Source organism: Hemitrygon akajei, unplaced genomic scaffold (genome assembly GCF_048418815.1).
Source record: "Hemitrygon akajei unplaced genomic scaffold, sHemAka1.3 Scf000049, whole genome shotgun sequence".
Lineage (NCBI taxonomy): Eukaryota > Metazoa > Chordata > Chondrichthyes > Myliobatiformes > Dasyatidae > Hemitrygon > Hemitrygon akajei.
Window position 1 is genome coordinate 2,625,535 of NW_027331935.1, and position 22,391 is coordinate 2,647,925.

The following is a 22,391-nucleotide window of genomic DNA, read 5'->3' on the forward strand; positions in this document are numbered from 1 at the left end:
TGTCAGAGACAGTTTTATGTAGTTCTGGAGTGGGGTCCTCCTCATGTGGTACGGATAAGGAGATGCTGGATTTCACATGTTCACTCGGAAACAGTCCAACAGCACATCCTTTGTCTGGGGGTTTGTTTGTAAATTTGGGATAGGCACAGAGAGAGCGGAGTTCAGAGTCGGTAAGGTTTGAGGAGGAATGAGCTGTGCCAGTGTGGCTGATTGATGTCTCGTCGGGAATTCCGGATTAAAACATCCAGAGCAGGGCAGCAAACCAGATCGATATGTCGAAGGAGGAGGTTTGCAGAAGGGAGAAGGGGACATCAGTGCGTCGAGTGGGAAGGGAAACACATTGTATTTTTATTTTACTGTTAACACTGCTTTAGACAATTTGGACTTTATCTGATAAAAATGACTCTGCCTTCTTAGGCTCAAATTGTACAATCAAATAAATACATAAAACAAAGTTGTTTGCATCATGTTACTAGATGATTTTACATCAGAAATTAGAAATAGTGTGCAGTCGACGTTCTGGGCGAGGAACCCGGCTCTCGGCCTGTAGGAAGGGTCTCTGCATGTTTGAGGCTTTTCTTTTTAATCCAACAGACGTCCACTAAGAAAGCCATACGAATCCAAAAGAATAAACATGAGGGCAAACTGGCCAATAATATAAAGTGGAATGCTAAAAGTTTGTTTTTCAGTTATATAAAGAGTAAAAGGGCGGTGAGAGTTGAAACTGGACTACTGGAAATAATGCTGGTGATGTAGTAATGAGGTATAAAGAAATGGCATATGAAGCTCATGAGTACTTTACATCAGCTCTCCCTGTGAAAGACTTTAACAGTGTTCCTGAAGACCATGAGTGCCAGGGAGCATGAGTGAGTGCCTTTTCTATTACAAAGGAAAAAGCGCCAAAGAAACGCTAAGGTCTTAAATAGGACAAGTGGACCATATGGCTGACATCCCACAGTTCTGAAAGAGGTTGCCGAAGAGATAGCAGATGCAGTGGTTATCATTTTTCAAGAATCACTGAATTCTGTTATGGTTCCGGAGGAATGACAAATTGCAAATGTCTCTGCACTCTTTAAAAAGGGAGGAAGGCAAATAAAGAAGGAAATTACAGGCCCGTTCGGCTACCCTGCCTGACAAATCTGACAGGGTTCCTCGAGGACTAACAATTAGCATGGAAAAAATGAAGGGAGGTGGATGTCTTTGGCACAAATGTAACCCTCAGGCTCGCCCGGCTCCTGTTCGTCTAGGGGAGTCGGCCTTCGGCCCCACCAAACTGGGTAATCACATTGTGTGGATGTTGTGCAATGTACCCCCAGCTACAAACCCACAATGCAAAATACCAGATAGTACACCATATGCAATTAAATGATAGAACATTATGAATCTTAATCTAAATATAGTACTGAAAATAAAAAATGTGCCCAAGTCAAGTCAAAGTCACGTTTGAGCTCACTCAGTAGTCATTCTTCCACCATCGGTCTCCTCCGAGCGTCGCCGAACTTCGGACTTCCACATCCCAGCCCACTCCGCCTGGTGGTCTACCCGCTCTCTTCACACGCATCCTCCCTCTTCATCTCTCCTCGACAAAAAACCCACGAAGACAACGTCCTTCCTGATACACAAGACAAAGCAACAATCTCCGATGGGCTAACAGGCATAACCCAAACATTGCTGCTACAGAGAAACAATTACATCAGCAGGGAACATTACTGAGAAGCCATTACTTTTGCCTTAGCAGTGAAACATTTCAAAGAAGCCATTACATAGAAACATAGAAAGCCTATGGCACAATACAGGCCCTGCGGCCTAAAACGCTGCACTGAACATGTCCTTACCTTAGAATCTACCTAGGGTTACCCATAGCCCTCTAATTTTCTAAACTCCATATACCTATCCAGAAGTCTCTTAAATGACACTATCGTTTCCACCTCCAAGACCGTCGTCGATTGCCCATTCCGCGCACTCACCTTCACTGTGTAAATAAACGTACACCTGGCATCTCCTCTGTACCTACCTCCAAACACATTACAACTGTGCCCTCTCGTGTTGGCCATTTCAGCCCTGGGAAAAAGCCTTGGCTATCCACACGATAAATGCCCTTCATCATCTTATACACCTCTGTCAGATCACCTCTCATCCTCCGTCCCTCCAAGGAGAAAAGGCCAAGTTCACTCAAACAATTCTCATAAGGCATGCTCTCCAATCCAGGTGACATCCTTGTAAAGCTCCTCTGCACCCTTTCTATGGTTTCCACATCCTTCCTGCAGTGAGTCTATCAGAACTGAGCACAGTTCTCCAAGTGGAGTTTGAACAGGTTCCTATATAGCTGCAGCATTACCTCTCGGCTCCTAAACTCAATCCCACAGTTGATGAAGGCCAATATACAGTCTGCCTTCTTAACCACAGAGTAAATCTGCGCAGCAGCTTTGAGTTCCCTATGGACTCGGACGCCAAGATCCCTCTGATCCTCCACACTGCCCAGAATCTTATGATTAATACTATATACTGCCATCCTATTTGACCTACCAAAATGAATCACCTCGCACTTATCTGGGGTGAACTTCATCTGTCATTTTGCAGGTCAGTTTTGCATCCTATCAATCTCCCACTGTAATCATTGACGGCCCTACAAACTATCCACAACACCACCAAACTTTGTGTTATCAGCAAATTTACTAACCCAACCCTCCACTTCCTCATCCAGATCATCTATAAAGATCATGAAGATTAGGGGTCCCACAACAGATCACTGAGACACACCACTGGTCACCAGCCTCCTTGTAGAATGTGACCCACCTGAAACCACTCATTGCCTTCTGTGGGCAAGCCAACTCTGGATGGAGAACGCAATGTCCCCTTGGATCCCATGCATTCTTATTCTCTCAATAAGCCTTGCACGGGGTATCTTGATGAAATCCATATACACTACATCTACTGCCTTGCTTTCATCAATATCACATGGTCAAAAATTTCAATCAGGTTCATAAGACACGACCTGCCTTTGAAAAAGTCATGCTGACTACTCCTAATCATATTATACGTCTCCAAATATTCATGAATCCTGTCTACAAGGATGTTTTCTATCAACTTGCCAACCACTGAATGGAGACTCACTGGTCTATAATTTCCTCATATATCTCTTTAATCTATTCCTTTCTTTAATAAAGGAACAACATTCACAACCCTCCAATCCTTTACTTGTATTTCCAGAAGGCATTTCACACGGTGCCACGCATGAGGCCGCTTAACATGATAAAATCACATGGAAATACAGGAAAGATGCTGACATGGTTAGAGGGATGGCTGACAGGCAGGGGCCAGCGACTGGGGGGCATTTCCTGGTTGTCTGCCAGTGATTAGCAGTGTTCTCCAGAGGCCAGTATTAGAAACCTACTTTTTATACTTTTGTCAATGATTTAGATAAAGAAATTGATGGCTTTGCAGCAACGTTGTCAGAAGTTATGAAGATAACTCTGGAGGGGTATGTAGCTCTGAAGAACCAATGAGATTGCAGAAAGAAACTGAGGGATCAAGGGAAATGATGAGAGGGCAGGTGTACTGGGATGAATCGATCCGGGATCAGCCATTATGAAATTCTAGATGGACACTGGTTTGAATGGCTTAATTCCACTCCTTTGTCTAATGGTTTTATCGTCTAAGGATATAAAAATTGGAAGAATGGGAAAAAATTGGCAGGTTCAATACAATGTTCGGAAATGAGCTGGTCGTAAAGAAGGCAAATGTTGGTATTCAGTTCAAAGTGGAATATAATATAAAAACAGCGAGATTCGCTGAGTACTTATAAGCAACTGTTTGCACTTGGCGTACTGTCAACAGTTTAATGCCCCGTATCTCAGAAAGCATGTGCTCACATCGGGGGGGGCGGGGAGTCCAGATTACGAGGATGATTCCGGGAAAGAAGGGTTAAGATGTAAGAGCTTTGGCCCTGTACGCACTGGAATTTAGAAGAATGCGAGTAGATTGTATTGAAACCTACAAAATGCTGAAAAGACTTGTTTAGGCGGATGTGGAGACGATGTTTCATATACAAAGTCTCCAGAAATTGCAAGCACAACCTCAAATTTTAGAGGGATCACTTTAGAACAAAGTTAAGTAGGATATTGTTTTACCATAGAGCGGTGAATCTGCGGAATGCTCGGCCACAGACAGGTGTGCAAACCAAGTCCGTGGAAATATTGAAAGAAAAAAAAGATAATTTCCTGATTCGTCAGGGCATCAAAGGTGATCCGGGATTAAACATAATTGATTGATGAAGCAGCTTTGATGGGCTGAATGGACTGTCTTAATGTACCACACAGTGACTGCCATTTGGATGTCAGCAAGCCAGGTGCAGCTCTCCGTAATCTCATAAATGGGCGGGTGATTGAATCACCGAGTTAGCAGATGCCTTGCCAGCTTTGCATATGTGATTCATGCTGAGTTGGAAGCTTTGAGCAGAATGGCCAGGTGCTTCAGAAACAGTCTTCCCAATAGGCAAAGTAGGTGGTGGCTTCAGCTGTTCTCTGGATCCACTAGTATAGGTGCTACTGATGCAGTGTCTCCCGGTGAATTAATGAGCTTCTGTTTGCACTAGGTAGCGCCATTGGATGATGCAAAACCTGCGGCTGGAGACACTAAAATCATGAGTTGTTTTTCTTCTCATTTATATCAATATCCCGTGTCATCTCTCGGTATGTACAGGTGCCGGACAAGCACACACCTTGTACAGCAAGGTGACACAGAGGGAATGCGGACCACTCATGGTCTTTGCAGTGAAACTGTGAACTCTGGAGATGAGAACTCAGAGAAATTGTAATCATTAGGTATGAAAGACAAGAAATCATACTACATCTACTGTTCTTTTCCCCTTTCTCTCTGGGTTTCGCGCTTCACTGTATCTGTCTAACGCACACTCCAATATCTCGCTCTCAGCTCCTCCTCCCTTCTCTTTCCCACTGTCCCTCCAACCTCTATTCCATCAATGCTGCCTCGCTTTTCCCTATTCTCTCTCTCTCCCTCCCCCACCCCTCTCTCTCTTTTTCTCTCCCTCTCTCGTTCTGTCTATCTCTCACACATATCCCTCGGCATTAGTCTGTTAATATGGATATCTGTCGCGCTCTTTGCCCTCCGCATCGCCTTCATGTCACCCACAGGAACACAGTATTTGACAGAACACTGTGCTGGAGATGTTGGTGAGGTTAAAAGCGGAGACTCGGTTAATGATTACACAACAGACAGTGGGATTAATTTAATTTCTGGAAAGGTGACAGGCTGAGAGTAGTGGGAAATCACGGCGGTGGCTGCTTAGTTCCCAGCGATGACAGCCATTGAACTGAGGGGGGGCACATGTCCAGTTCCTGTGGTATGGAGGGTGAGTGAAAAGTTTGTTTTGAATACCATACAAAACACGGTCCCCTTCCTGCACGGTCTCTCCCACCATCTCTTTCCCCTCCACCTCCTTTACTCCCGATCAGCTTCTCCCCATTCCACATTCTTCCTCTTCCACTCCAGAACCTCTTTCGAGATCGTCCATTTCCCTTCTTTTTAAGGCAGACTGCTCAGGCTGGATTGATCCTCGTAGTCCGGAATAGACTAACTAGGGTGTTCTGACCGATAGCAGGGGAGAAGTATGGATGGGTTACACAGTGTGAACGGTCACCCTTGTAGCACAGTTCTCAATAGTACACAGGACAGATTGACGTGGCCGTGCAAGAGGTTCAGAGGGACTGTGAGCAATGTCACCCAGAGGTGGTGGTATGGTGGTGAGGGGTATTGGGACCAGGAATACGCTGCCATGGGGCGTAGACAGTGTATGTATGCAGTGATTCTGACTGTCCATCCCCATTATCCAGGTGAACATACAGAAACATTGGCATTGCCGCCTGCGGACGAAGTGTTTGTAAATAGAATGGTATTGTGTACTAGAACGGGCATGGTGGCCCGAAGGGGAGCTTGATCAACAACCTGTGAATTGCCCTATGCCTATGGCAAATATAGGGTAATGGCCGGCACAGCACAATTTTGTGTGCTTAACACTGCTCTAACTTCTCTAAGCCCATGACTATGTGGCTAGGGACATCTCAAATATCAACTGTAAACTGCTGTGAATGTAATCATTGTTGGCAGAATTTAGGTCTGTGAGGAAAGGGCGTACAGGAGCAAGATATACCAGTTAGTTGAGTGGTCCCACAACAACAACCTTGGACTCAGCTTCAGCATGACCAAAGAGCTGATTGTGGAGTTCAGGAAGGGCTGAAACAAAAGGGAGCAAAGTCAAACAGCATCGAGAGGTCAGGAGTGGAAAGAGCGAGCAATTTAAAGTTCTTGGGTGTCAATATCTCGGACGCCCTAACATGGACACAAAATATTGTATAGATATAAAGAATGCAATTCAGGGACTTTATTACACTCCGAGTTTGAGGAGATTTGGGTTGTCAACTAAAATACTTGCTAACAACCACTGGACACTGTGGGGAGAAACTCACCTTTGTCAGGCTTTGCACGTATAGCGTGATGCAACTGTGGTACCGTGAAGTCTATGAGGTTGGGATGGCTCGCTCGCCCACCCACACCCCGGTTTGTATGAATGCTGTGTGATTTTCTACCCCGGCAATCGTCCTTTGGCAAGTCATAACATTTCTCACACTGAATACAAATTATAAAGAAGTATATTTACGAATGTTAACTTAAGCACCCAGTTACCAAAGGGAGGGCTGGAAAAAAATGACCCATTATACTTAAGCAGTCACCTGTACACAGTGGAGATCAAATCATCCAGAAACATTTGTTTCCGCTTGAAATCCACGACAAACAAAAGGGCTCTACTTCCAGAGTATTGGTCCTTCCTCCTGAAGACATTCATTTGCATAAAGCACCTTGTGCAAGAGGGACGTCATCTTCATCCATCTTCCCTCCTGCATTCTCCCAGCTCCCACCATCAAAGAGCTGCCCTCACAGCATTCTGTAGAACCCTTATCAATTCTACCATCCTGACTGGATGACACTACATTCTGAAGTTGTACAGTAAATCCCCATCTCAGATCAAACCCTACAAGCTTATAATAAAACAGACTTCTCTCACAAAATTGATAAACTGAAATGCCTACAGCATAGCAGACAGAATGTTAATCAGGGTGTTACACTTACATGACTTTATTTCTTAGAACAAGATTTTGATGATTGATAATTGCCACTTAATTGTACCTGTGTAAATTGTCAGATTGAGTGAACCTGCAGCAGTATCCGGCGATGTGCTGTACGGTGGGGGGGGGGGGGGGGGTGATTGATAAGTTCCTGGCCTGATGTAGAAAGAGTCAATTTTAGAGAACCGAACACATTTAATTTTCAACATAGTCCCGTCCTACATTTACACACTTTGCCCAGCGGCCGTGGAGCATACGGATCTTGCTCATCTGCAGGGGTGATTGATAGGTTTGTCGCCTAAGAAACATGGAACAATACAGCAGAATACAGGCCTTTTGGCCCACAACGCTGTGTCGACCCATAAACCCTGACTCCCATATAAACCACCACACACACACACACACACACACACACACACACACACACACACACACACACACACACACACACACACACACACACACACACACACACACACACACACACACACACACACACACACACACACATTAAATTCCTCCATGTACCTGTCTAGTAGTCTCTTAAATTTCACTAGGGTATCTGCCTCCACCATTGACTCAGGCAGTGCATTCCACGCACCAACCGCTCTCTGTGTAAAAAGCCTTAATCTAATATCCCCCTTGAACTTTTCACCCCTTACCTGAATGCCATGTCCTCTTGAATTGAGTGGTGCCCTGGGGAAGAGGCGCTGGCTGTCCACACTATTTATTCCTCTTAATATCTTGTATACCTCTATTATGTCTCCTCTCATCCTCCATCTCTCCAGAGAGTAAAGCCCAGTCTCCCCTAATCTCTGATCATAATTACCCCACGACTCTTAAACTTTATCCCTCAACTTATGAAAGCTAACACTGCATAAGCTTTCTTAACTACCCTATCTTCCTGTGAGACAGCTTTCAGGGATCTGTGGACATGCACTCCAGATACCTCTGCTCCTCCAAACTCCCAGGAATCCTGCCCTTTCTTTTGTACTCTGCCTTGGAGTTTGGCTTTGCGAAGTGTACCACCACACACTTCTCTGGTTTGAACTCCATCTGCCACTTCTCAGCCCACTTCTGCATCCTATCAATGTCTCTCTGCAATCTTCGACAATCCTCAGCACTATCCACAACACCACCATCCTTTGTGCATCTGAAACTTGTCAACCCACCCTTCTGCCCCAATATCCAGGTTGTTAATAAAAATCATTGTAGAACAACACTAGTCACAATCTTCCAATCCGACTCTCTCCACCATGACCCTCTGCTTTCTGTAGGCAAGCCAATTCTAAAACCTGGTCAAACTTCACTGGATACCATACCTTCTGACTCTCTGAATAAGCCTACTGTGTGGTACCTTGGCAAATGCCTTATTAAAATCCATGTAGATAATATCCACTGCACTACCCTCATCTATATGCCTGGTCACCTACTCAAAGAACTCTATCAGGCTTGTTAGACTCGATCTCCCCTTCACAAAGCCATGCTGACTGTCCCTGATCAGACCATGAATCTCTAAATGCCCATAGATCCTATCTCTAAGAAGCTTTACCAACAGCTTTCCCACCACAGGCGTAAGGCTCACTGGTCTATAATTACCTGGACTAATTCTACGAACTTTTTTGAACATGGGGACAACCTTCACCCGTCCCCCCCAATCTTCCGGTACCATTCTAGTGGACAACGAGGACACAAATATCCAGGCTCATCAATCTCTTCTCTCGCCTCATGGAGCAGCTTGGGGAATAAACCTTCAGACCTCGGGGACTTATCCGTCGTTTTTTTTTAACAAATCCAACAGCTCTTCTCCCTTAATATCAACATGCTCCAGAACATCATCCTCACTAATATTGTCCTCACCATCATTAAGTTTCCTCTCATTGGTGAATACCGAAGAGAAGTATTCATTGAGCACCTCACTCATTTCCACAGCCTCCAGGAACATCTTCCCAACTTTATCTCTATTCCATCCTATCTTCACTCCTGTAAACCTTTTCTTCTTCGGATACTTGAAGAATGCCTTGGGGTTTTCCTCTAGACTACTCGCCAAGGCCTTCTCATACACCGTTCTTGCTCTCCTCAGCCCCTTCTTAAGCTCCTTTCTTGCTACCCTATATTCCTCAACAGACTCATCTGATCCTCGTTTTCTGAACCTCACGTATGTTCCAACTGACTAGATTTTCCACCTCACTTGTTAACCATGGTTCCTACACTCTACAATTCTTTAACTTCCTCACCAGGACAAATTAATCCCTAAAATCCTGCAAGAGCTCCCTAACCATCGACCACATGTCCATAGTACATTTCCCTGCAAATACATCTTCCCAATTCACACCTGCAAGTTCTAGCTTTATAGACATAATTTGCCCTTCCCCAATTAAAAATTTTCCCTGTCCTGTCTGATTCTATCCTTTTCCATGATAATGCTAATGGCCAGGGAGTGGTGGTCAGTGTCTCCCAGATGCTCATCTACTGAAAGATCTGTGACCTGTCCCGGTTCGTTTCCTAATACTAGATCTAGTATGGCATTCCCTCTAGTCGGCCTGTCAACATACTGTGACAGAAACCCGTTCAGGACACACTCAATAAAATCTGCCCCGTCTAAACCCCAATGCATTCTTCAATTATGTGATGACAGGAACGACTAGAGATAAAGGTGGGAAGATGTGCCTGGAGGCTGTGGAAGTGAGCAAGGTCCTCAATGAATACTTCTCTTCGGTTTTCACCAATGAGAGGGAATTTGATGACGGTGAGGACAATATGAGTGAGGTTGATGTTCTGGAGCATGTTGATATCAAGGGAGAAGAGGTGTTGGAGTTGTTAAAATGCATTAGGACGGAGAAGTCCCCGGGGCCTGACGGAATATTCCCCAGGCTGCTCCACGTGGCGAGGAAAGAGATTGCTGAGCCTCTGGCTAGGATTTTTATGTCATCGTTGTCCCCTTGTTCATAAAAGTTCGTCGAGATAGTCTGGGTAATTATAGACCAGTGATTCTTACGTCTGTAAAAGATTCTTAGAGATAGAATCTAAGGGCATTTAAAGAATCATGTTCTGCTCAGAGACAGTCAGCATGGCTTTGTGAAGGGCAGATCGTGTCTAACAAGCCTGATAAGAGTTCTTTGAGGAGGTGACCAGGCACATAGATGAGGCTAGTGCAGTGGATGTGATTTACATTCTTTTAATGAGGCATTTGACAAGATACCACATGGTGGCTTATTCCGAAAGTCAGAAGGCATGAGATCCAGGGACGGTTGGCCAGGTGAATTCAGAACTGGCTTGCCTGCAGATAGTATTGGAGTATAAAAGTATAAACTTCAACTATGAAGTCAGTTATTTGCTATGCATGTACTCAATTTAGTAGAATGAAATCTTAGGAATGTAGAGGTAACTAAAGAGCTAAAGAAATGTAGATTAGAACATTGCTCAATTCTGAGTTTCCTATTTGCTATGCATATACCCAATTTGGTAGGAGACTGCAGTCTTAAGATGACAATGGTGTGTTAAAGAAAGGTAGCTAAGAGATGTAGATTAGAACATTGCTCAGTTCTGAGTTTATTATTTTCTATGCATGTACTCAATTTACTCAATTTAGTAGAATGAAATCTTAGGAATGTAGAAGACAATGGTGTGTTAATGAGAGGTAGCTAAGAGATGTAGATTAAAACATGATTAAGCCAATTGATAGGAACAAAAGGGACATAATGTACGTGCAGTATGTGCAGTATGCAACTAGAGATTTGCTATAAAATCTGTTGTGTCCGAGGATCGAGGGGCAATCAGCGACTAGCTCAATGAATGTCTCAGCTTTGATTTGCAAATTAAAGTTTAACCCTTCTTGGAGAATCTTCTGCGTCTCTTGGTCATTTGTAAGGCACGAAATACCACGACATAATTGCCGACCGCGGCAGGACCGGATAGAGACCCGCGGAAGGGAAACGGCTGATTGGGAACGCTTCCCAGTCCTCTAGGGACCCCCACAAGGCTAACAGAATTAAGGGTGCACCCAAACAAAAGGAAAGCGCTTTTTGCGACAATTTGGACTAAGAATTCTGTTGGCTTTGGGGAGGTCTTGAAGTCTCAGAAGTGTGGAACCGCTGCCAAAGGGTCTCTCCGGTCCAAAGAACCTGGCAGAATTGGGGGTTAAAGGAGGAGGCTCAGAGGATTGCTCAAGAACACTGCAGTGAGGGTAAGTACAAATAAGTTAATACGTTAAGAAAAAGTCCACGTGGTGTTGGTAAATCCCTGTGAGTACCGCTTCATATGAAACGAAGGGCTGAACGGGCAGGGAAAGTAGAATAGAAGTAGAGTAGAAAGTCCTCGTGGATACCGCCTTAAGAGAGAAGGGTCTGCTCGGGCGAGGTGTTAGAATAGAATTAGAATAGAAAGTCCTCGTGGATACCGCCTTAAGAGATATGGGTCTGCCCGGGCGAGGTGTTAGAATAGAATTAGGGTAGAAAGTCCTCGTGGTTGCCGCCTTAAGAGATAAGGGTCTGCCCGGGCGAGGTGTTAGAATAGAATTAGAGTAGAAAGTCCTCGTGGTTGCCGCCTTAAGAGATAAGGGTCTGCCCGGGCGAGGTGTTAGAATAGAAGTAGAGTAGAAAGTCCTCGTGGTTACCGCCTTAAGAGATAAAGGTCTGCCCGGGCGCGGTGTTAGCATAGAATTAGGGTAGAAAGTCCTCGTGGTTACCGCCTTAAGAGATAAGGGTCTGCCCGGGCGAGGTGTTGGAATAGAAGTAGAGTAGAAAGTCCTCGTGGTTACCGCCTTAAGAGATAAGGGTCTGCCCGGGCGAGGTGTTAGCATAGAATTAGGGTAGAAAGTCCTCGTGGTTACCGCCTTAAGAGATAAGGGTCTGCCCGGGCGCGGTGTTAGAATAGAATTAGAGTAGAAAGCGTTCGTGGATACCGCCTTAAGAGAGAAGGGTCTGCCCGGGCGAGGTGTTAGAATAGAATTAGAGTAGAAAGTCCTCGTAGATACTGCCTTAAGAGATAAGGGTCTGCCCGGGCGAGGTGTTAGAATAGAATTAGAGTAGAAAGTCCTCGTGGTTACCGCCTTAAGAGATAAGGGTCTGCCCGGGCGAGGTGTTAGAATAGAATTAGGGTAGAAAGTCCTCGTGGATACCGCCTTAAGAGATAAGGGTCTGCCCGGGCGCGGTGTTAGAATAGAATTAGAGTAGAAAGTCCTCGTGGATACCGCCTTAAGAGATAAGGGTCTGCTCTGGCGAGGTGTTAGAATAGAATTAGGGTAGAAAGTCCTCGTGGATACCGCCTTATGAGAGAAGGGTCTGCCCGGGCGAGGTGATAGAATAGAATTAGGGTAGAAAGTCCTCGTGGTTACCGCCTTAAGAGATAAGGGTCTGCTCGGGCGAGTTGTTAGAATATAATTAGGGTAGAAAGTCCTCATGGATACCGCCTTAAGAGAGAAGGGTCTGCCCGGGCGAGGTGTTAGAATAGAATTAGAGTAGAAAGTCCTCGTGGATACCGCCTTAAGAGAGAAGGGTCTGCCCGGGTGAGGTGTTAGAATAGAAGTAGAGTAGAAAGTCCTCGTGGTTACCGCCTTAAGAGATAAGGGTCTGCTCGGGCGAGGTGTTAGAATAGAATTAGAGTAGAAAGTCCTCGTGGTTACCGCCTTAAGAGAGAAGGGTCTGCCCGGGCGAAGTGCTAGAATAGAATTAGAGTAGAAAGTCCTCGTGGTTACCGCCTTAAGAGATAAGGGTCTGCCCGGGCGAGGTGTTAGCATAGAATTAGGGTAGAAAGTCCTCGTGGATACCGCCTTAAGAGAGAAGGGTCTGCTCGGGCGAGGTGTTAGCATAGAATTAGAGTAGAAAGTCCTCGTGGATACCGCCTTAAGAGATAAGGGTCTGCTCGGGCGAGGTGTTAGCATAGAATTAGGGTAGAAAGTCCTCGTGGATACCGCCTTAAGAGATAAGGGTCTGCACGGGCGTGGTGTTAGACTAGGTGTAGAATTAGAGTAAATAATATTATCCAGTAAGCAAACTGTGAATCTCTGAAATACCTTAACAAGAGAGAATAACATGACAGGTAAAGGAACAGCAGTAGAGATTCTGAGCAAAAAATTCCATTTTTTCAAAATGAGATCACAAAAACTTTAGAAAAATGGGAAAAAAGAACCAAAAACCTGGTCACAAAGTGGCCAATAGAAGGAACATTTGATGTAAGTTTGTGCGAAGAAATGGAGGGACTAATTAAAAATTACAAATCAAAAGATAAATCTAAGAAAAGAGAGCAAAAAAAGAGAACGAGAAATGGAAGTGCTAAAACTCTTCAGAACGGAGGGAGAAAGGCTGAGGAGGACAAGTAGAATATTGATTACAAGCGAGCAAGACACTAAGGTGCTGGAGAAACAGCCTATTAAAGAGAAAGAAGGGTACGATGAGAAGCTGGCTTCAGCTCCGTACCCAGATGCGAAAGAAACAGAAAAACCCCCTCCCTATAATGAGGAAGGAACCCCTAAGCAGTGCCCCCTGCTGACAGGAACAGTAAACATGCAGGGAGAAGTACAGGTTTGGGATAATGAGGAGGAGAAAAAACAATACGAGAAGGAAAATGCGGCGATATGGCAGGAGATACAGGCAGAAAGGATAAAGACAGAACAGGTACAGAGAGAAATGCAAGAAGGGATTGAACGGATGAAATATTTGAGAGAGGAAAAGGAATATGAGGAGTATCGATTATACCATAGAAATAAACAGACTAGAAAAGGTGACTCATTGGAGGAGCAAGAGTTAAGAGGTGAGAGAGAGGATGTGAGAATTTGTGGGGAAGAGGTAGGAGGCAGAAGCCTAGAAGGAAAGAAGGAGGCAGTAGGGGAGCGACTTGCGGAAGTCGAGAGAGAGCCAGATAAGTTACTAAAAGGGGATTGCCAGGAGAGATACGAAAAATATTCTAGGGGCCAACCAAGTATTGAATCAAGACAGAATGGAAGGACTCCACAGGGAGACTGAGGAAAGAGCAGAACCCCGGAGACATTTGTGTGGGAGACAGTAAAGACATACCCTGAGACAGATGGGGAGTCAGGTGAGGAGAAAAGCCAGGGCAAGTGGGAAGGAGGAGGAAGAATGATGCCGTTGTTAGTTAAAGGATCAGGACAAGTGCAGTATATCCCTTGGGGATCCCAGGACCAAGAAGGGCTGAAAAACACTCTGCCCAATCTACATGAAGGAGCAGGGAAATGGATTAGAGCCTTTGAAGAAGAAACAGCGGGACGATTATTGGCTATGGGAGATTTGAAGGCACTGTTGATAAGGTTGATGGGAACCTCCAAACTTAACGAACTAATGGAAATGGCTGGCATAGTAAACTCGAACGACCCAAGAACTGATGGAGATGGGTTTGACAGAGTGAGGCAGAGGGTATGGCAGGCCCTCAGAAAGCTTTATCCACCCAAAGTGGACCCCAAAGCCTTAAAAGGAGATCCACTGGGAGACACTGAAAACCCAGCAGCCTATGTAGAAAACCAGTTGAAAAGGTGGAGACTGGAGACTGAGCAAGAGGTGGAGAATAGCTTATTTATGACCTCACTGTTCCGACATAGCATTTTGGATGCAATGCCACCACAAGTAGAATCCAAACTGGAGGAGGTGGTTGGACTAACGTCAAAGACCCCACAAGAATTTAGAGACCACGTAGTCCATGTGGTTGAGAAATACTGGAAAGACGAACAAAGGTTGGCTGAGCAGCAGGAAGAGGTGCAAAGAAAGTTAATACAAATGCAGCTCGAAGAACTCAAAAAGAAGGAAAAAGAGAAAAACAAAAAGATGCTGCCAACAACCACCGATTCGAGTACAGCCATCGAGCTGGACAAAGCACTGCTATATGGAGGGACCGATCATACTGTAAGACAAGGGCTGGAAAACCCCATGCAATAATTAACTTTGAGGGAGCATTCCCACAAATGCCCTATCAGGAACAGACTAAATTCAGACAGCCCAGACAGGACTGGAAGTCCCAAGGAGGAGGACAGAGGAGCTATGGGCAAAGGAGACCAGTGAGAAGACAGTGGGAAAGAGAGGTAGAGAGATTGTGCTGGGAATGTAATCAGCCAGGTCACATGAGAAGAGATTGTCCGTTTATACTATGGCCTCTCATACACCAGCAGGAACCGATAAGAAGGGAACTAAAGTTTAGCCAAGGACTAGCCCCCACCAGCCCAAGCGGACCTGTGAACCCCTATGCAAGGTACTGAGGGTGCCCCGAGAACTTGAGTGGGAAGGGACATTACCCAATGATAACAAGGGAGGCAGATGAGGAACCCATTGTTCAGGTTATGTTAGAAGGGCAACTGACACCAATGATGATAGATACTGGAGCCACGTACACTTGCGTACAGCCACAGTATGCCCTTCACCTTCCCATGTCAGGAAAGTTTATTAAGATGGTAGGGTTCTCGGGGAAAACACAGTTAACACAGTGCACGGCTCCAGTGCGGTTGAGAATAGGACATAAAGAAATTGTTTTGCCGGTGCTAGTATTTAAAGGAACTCCGATTAATTTGTTAGGCAGAGATGCCTTGTTGAAACTGGAATTAAAATTAAAATGCACCAGAAATGGGCTGAGTGTGAAAAGAGCAGGGGCTCATTTGATAGTGCGAGAAGACAAGAAGGCTAATGTCTTTTGGATAGGAGACATCACAGACCAGATTCAGGAAACCTGGGAAAAATGGAAAAAGGGCGTGCAGGCTATATTACCCAGGGCTGTAATGCCCAAACCTGAGCTACATTGTACAGTGATTTTTGACGAGACTCAGAGCAGGGAGTTAGAGGAGAGATGGCACCTGGAGGCATGTACCCAACAGCACCTGGAAGGGGAGGCTGTGATAATTGGAAAGCAAGGGGCAGCTTTACAAGTTAAATGGAACACCTTTTTAGAAAAATGGTACAGGATACTGGAGGCTGTGCCCCACATAACGTTGTTGGTAAATAAGGGATATCAGTCTAAAGACTTAGGACCCTTAGTTAAGAGTGCTGAAACCGTAACAGTGTGGAAGAAAATCACGCCAGAGGTGTGGATATCAGAAGACAACAATTGTATTAAAATAATGGTAAGTGTAGATATGGTAGGGACAGTGAGAGAGGTCGAACTAACTCTCCAACCACACTTGCCCGTGCTGGGAAAGGAAAGAGGCCAGCAGAAAGATAAAATGTTAGATGAGTTGCCGTCTATTCTGTGGTCACAGCATGACACGGATGTAGGGAAAATAAAAACAGCTAGTCCGGTGGAAATAAAGCTGAAAAGGGGAGCAATTCCACCCAGGAGACCACAATACCCTCTAAGACCAGAAGTGGAAGAGGGAATAGAGTCGACAGTGCAGGGGTTGCTTGAAATAGGAGAGCTTAAAAGAACAAACAGTCCATGCAATACCCCGTTGTTGCCGGTCTTAAAAGCAGAATAATCTAAGTGGAGATTGGTGCATGATTTGCGAGCGGTAAACGATGTGGTAGAGGACTGGCCAGCGGTAGTCCCCAACCCACACACGCTTTTGACTAATGTTCCACCAGAAGCAAGTTACTTTTCAGTGATCGATTTGTTTTCGGCTTTCTTCAGCATTCCTCTGGCCGAGCAATGTCAGTATTTGTTTGCATTTACCTACAGAGGTGCTCAGTATACCTATACCAGAATGCCGCAAGGATTTAAACATTCACCACACATTTTTAATCAGGTATTGAAGGCAGACCTAGAGGGCATGCCATTGGAAAGTACATTGTTACAATATGTGGATGACCTGTTGATTTGTTCCCACAGCGAGGAACAGTGTAAGCAGGACACTATAACTCTGTTAGAGAAGCTAGCGCACAGAGGACATAAAGTATCCAAAAAGAAACTACAATTCTGCACACAGCAAGTGGAGTACTTAAGCAGGGTAATATCCAAGGGAGTGAAAGCGATAGCACCAGATCAGATTGAGGCAATAGCTAAGGCCCCAAAACCCCAGACTGTAGGGCAGATGATGACATTTTTGGGAATGGCAGGGTACAGCTCAGATTGGATAGGAGAATATGCTGAGATTGTGGCACCTTTGAGAAAGATAATGAAAGAAGCAGGACATACAAATTTGAAGAATGGCGTACAGTGGAATGGAGAGGCGGAGTTAGCTTTCAGTACTATTAATCAGGAATTGCAGTCAGCACCAGCATTAGCTTTGCCTGACTACGAGAAGGTTTTTTTATTTGTATGTATCCAACCGACAGGAGGGTTATGTTACAGCGGTTCTAACACAAGAGACAGGCACAGGAAAAGCAAAGCAGCTGATAGCATACTACAGTACGAGACTAGATGAGGTGGCTCAGGGGTACCCACCCTGTTATCAGGGATTGGCGGCGCTGTACTATGCATATGAAAAGGCATCATCGGTAACCCTGGGCTATCCTGTAACTCTGTACACACACCACAAAGTAGCAGAACTGCTGGAAAGAGGGAAATTTGTGCTGACGCCAGCCAGGATAGCAGCGTATCAGATGCTATTGACATTTCCTGACATAACTATACAGAGATGCACTACCAGTAATATAGCCGATTTTGTCCCTTTAGACTTTGAAGGAGAACCCCATGATTGTGTAGGGAAGACGATGGCATTTGCCAAATTGAGAGCAGATTTATGGTCAGACCCACTAGAGGAGATAGATAAAAAGGTTCTGTTCGAAGATGGCTCTTGTTATAGGGATTATGATGGAAATCACGCAGGATTCTCAGTGGTGCAGCAGGATCAGTCGAGCTATCAGATTATTAGGATGGAGTCCTGTCCCCAACCGTGTTCCGCCCAACTAGCAGAACTCAAAGCCCCGACAGCTGCGTGTGAAATGATGGAAGGTGAGAAAGTAGACATCTATACTGATTCAGCATATGCTCACGGAGTATGCTATTTGTTCGGGGCAGTGTGGAAGCAGAGAGGTTTTTAAAAAGTAGCGGAGATCCCATACAACATTGTCAGTAAATTCTAGACTTAATAAAAGCCATAATGAAACCTAAAGCATTGGCTATAGTAAAATGCCAGGCACATAAAAAAGGAAACGATGTAATAACAAAGGGAAATCAAGTTGCAGACGAGGCAGCTAGAAAAGCGTCTGGATGTACGTCAGCTGTCATTGCCCCACAGGTAAGCCTAACTCCAAAACCTGAAGTAGAGGACCTAATTGAAATACAAGGTAAGGCAACTTTGGCAGAACAGACAATGTGGAGAAAAAGGGGGGGCCAAGCAGAACCCGGAAGGCTTGTGGAGCACGGAAGATAGTTTTTTGGTAGCGCCCACCCCTCTACTGACGATTCTGATTTCAGAAGCGCATGGGATGGACCATTGTGCAAGGGGGGAAGTGATAAGGAAAATAAAGAAGCCTGGTTTTTGGTCACCTTATTTACAGGCTTCAGTGGACTTCGTCTTATCACAGTGCAAGGTATGCGCACAAAATAATGTTCGGAAGGGAATTACAACCCCAATAGGTCACATTCCTGTACCTGAAGGACCATTTAAACATTTAGTGATCGATTAAGTAGACATGATAAAGACAGTGAGAGGGAAAAGATACATGCTGGTAGTAATTGATAGATTTAGCAGATGGGTGGAGGTGGTACCTTCAAGAGATCAAGGGGCAAAGACAGTGGTAAAATTTCTGACAAATGAAGTGATCCCAAGGTTTGGAATACCTACAGAAGTTAGTTCAGACAACGGTTCAGCTTTTATCCAGAAAGTGGTCAAACTGGTACTACAGGCGCTGAGGATAATGCAAAGATTTGGATGTGTATACCACCCTCAGTCGCAGGGCATGGTAGAAAGAATTAATGGAACCCTGAAAGCCAAACTAAACAAAGTTTGTGCAGATACTAAACTTAATTGGGTCGATGCTTTACCGTTAGCAATGATGAGTTACCACATGCAAACTAATCGAATGACATGCCTGACACCGCATGAGATGCTCACTGGGAGGCCCATGTTAGTGCCCCAGTGGAGAGGGCCGTATAAAGGACCTAGCTTGGAACAATTGGAAATAGAATTGAAACAATACATGCAGCAGCTAGAGAAAAAACAGAAAGAGCTGGAGACCGTACAAGGGGAAGGACGGATTAAACGAGGAGACTAGGTTTACCTGCGAGTTTTTCGGAGAAAGTGGAACGAGCCGAGAAGGGAAGGACCCTTTACGGTGACTAAGGCCTCACCCACCGCAGTTCAGGTAGAAGGACGCTCCACCTAGTACCACCTGAACCATTTCACGAGGGCAGTCCTGCAAGGGCAATCAGGTGAAGTGTCCGAGGTAAGTGATGCAGAAGAGCAGTTAGCAGGAGACAGACAGGGGGAACAAGAAGCTGACACTGCACCGCAGGAGTTTGATCAATTAGTAAGGGAAATTTTTGATTCTGAGGATGGGCCTCAAGACCCTCAGGATGTGGTGGTGGATAATAGGGCTTCTTCAGATAATGGGGATGAGCTGGGAATGACCTGTTGTGCCCGCGGGGACAAAGCACCCACATACTCTAGTAGTGCAGACTTGGGTACCATTAGTGGGGCAGATATGGAATGGGACTGGTAACCTGCAGAAAAGAAGTAAGAGGAGCACAACACTTACCTCCTCTCCATGGTTAAAGACACATACTAATCAGTGGTATCAATGGACAGCTTACACGGCAGGAATGATGAAGAGACAAAATTGTTATCTGTGCTCAAGGGAAAGCCCCACTCAGCATGTAGTTCCCATGCCTTGTAACTCCTCCACTTGCACGCGGTGGTGAAGAGAACACAGGGAACAATGCGAACGACGGTGTCCAGGTCCGGGTAGGGCTTGTGTCATGAGGATTTGCGTTAAAGCAGATTCCTGCTATCAAAACTGTATGAACAATGCACCAATGTGCCCCTATTGGTGTATGTTATATCAGGCGTCCTTGCAGTTTGCCAAAACAAGCTTGCCTATCACTGTAATTATAGCAGACCCTGGGCTATAAACAAAAGAAGCCAGACACCTACACTGCAACAGCTTATAATGCAGGACCATCTGCATTATGAATGTTTCATGCGGGTGGGCACTCACCCAGTTGGCCATTTCCGAGGCAACTGCACTCAGACATGGGATGTAACCCCAGGTAAAAGACACTTGACGGGTTCCCCTCCTCCTGAGGGTGCAATGGAGTCTCAGACTATCCCATTAGCAGACACTTGGAGGCTGTGTGGGCAGGAAGGAGGTCTGAGATCTACGCTCCCCCTCAGGTGGGCAGGAACATGTACGTGTGTCATGCTGCTTCAGGAAGTTATAATGTCCCCTGAAGTACAGTCCAATGCTAACTTCCCTGAGCAGCGGAGTCTGCTACGGCAGAAGAGAAAATATGACCCGGATCCGACGATCTGGATTGACAGTATAGGGCAGCCAAGAGGTATACCTAACGAATTCAAGGCACAAAATGAGATTGCTGCAGGCTGAGAAGCTCTCATACCTGTGATAGGGGTGAGCAAAAATGTTGAATGGATAAACTATATATACTATAATCAGCAGAGATTCATCAACTACACTGATGATGCGCTGGAGGCCTTAGGGCAACAGCTGGATACAGTAGCAGGATGGCGTGGCAAAACAGACAGGTACTGGATTGGCTTTTGGCAGAAAAAGGGTGTGTGTGTGTGTGTAATGTTTGGAGAACAATGCTGCACTTTCATACCGAACAATACTAGCCCAGAAGGGTCTTTCACCAGAGCAATGAATAAGTTAAAGAATCTGCGGACGGAGGTCAAACAGAATGCAGGGTTCGGACATCAGTTCTTTGATTGGTTAGAAGGTAGACTCGGAGGATGGGGAGCATGGCTGACTAAAATAGCAATAACTGTTAGTATTATATTGTTGAGCTGTGAGCGTCTGCTGTGCTGTTTTCTTCCTTGTCTCAAATCTCTTGTAGTGCGTGCTGCAACCAAACAATTTCCGATGCTCACGGCAATTACTGAAGCAAGCTTAGTGGAGAAAGAAACACCAAACATGTATCGTTACAGCCTACAACACCTGCAGGATGAACAGGAGATGACAGTGTGGGAGTAGATTGTAAGGGCTTCTGAGTCTTTTTCCCTGTCTCAGATACATAGGGACAGGTTTTTGGCTCAGCGGCCCAGGGTAACAGGGAGAGAATACTTTGAGGTCTTGGTGCAGAAAATTATAGTTTAACCTGAGATTTGGGAATAAGTGCTTGAGTTTATTGGGGCTTTTGTGCGCAGACTCTTCGTCTTCATTCTCTGTGTGAGACCCTCTGGGTCTCAAAGGGGGAATATATTGGAGTATAAAAGTATAAGCTTTAACTATGACGTCAGTTATTTGCTGTGCTTGTACTCAATTTAGTAGAATGAAATCTTAGGAATGTAGAGGTAACTAAAGAGCTAAAGAAATGTAGATTAGAACATTGATCAGTTCTGAGTTTCCTATTTGCTATGCATATACCCAATTTGGTAGGAGACTGCAGTCTTAAGATGACAATGGTGTGTTAAAGAAAGGTAGCTAAGAGATGTAGATTAGAACATTGCTCAGTTCTGAGTTTATTATTTTCTATGCATGTACTCAATTTACTCAATTTAGTAGAATGAAATCTTAGGAATGTAGAAGACAATGGTGTGTTAATGAGAGGTAGCTAAGAGATGTAGATTAAAACATGATTAAGCCAATTGATAGGAACAGAAGGGACATAATGTTCGTGCAGTATGTGCAGTATGCAACTAAAGATTTGCTATAAAAGCTGCTGTGTCCGAGGATTGAGGGGCAATCAGCGACTAGCTCAATGACTGTCTCAGCTTTGATTTGCAAATTAAAGTTTAACCCTTCTTGAAGAATCTGCTGCGTCTCTTGGTCATTTGTAAGGCACGAAAAACCACGACAATAGCAGAGTGTTATGGTGGATGGAATACATTCAGATTGGCGGCTTGTGACTAGTAGTGTCCCACAAGGATCAATTCTGGGACCTCTACCTTCGTGATTTTTGTTACCGACCTGGATATATGGGGAGAAGTTTGGGTTGGCAAGTTTGCAGACGAAACAAAGGTTGGTGGTGTCGTGGATAGTATTGAGGATTGTCGCCGATTGCAGAGACACATTAATAGGATGCAGAAGTGGGCTGAGAAGTGGCAGGTGGAGTTCAATCCGGAGAAGTCTGAGGTGGTACACCTTGGAAAGACAAACTCCAAGGCAGAGTACAAAGTAAATGGTAGGGTACAGGGGAGTGTGGAGGAGCAGAGGGATCTGGGGGTACATGTCCAAAGATCTCTGAAAGTTGACTCAC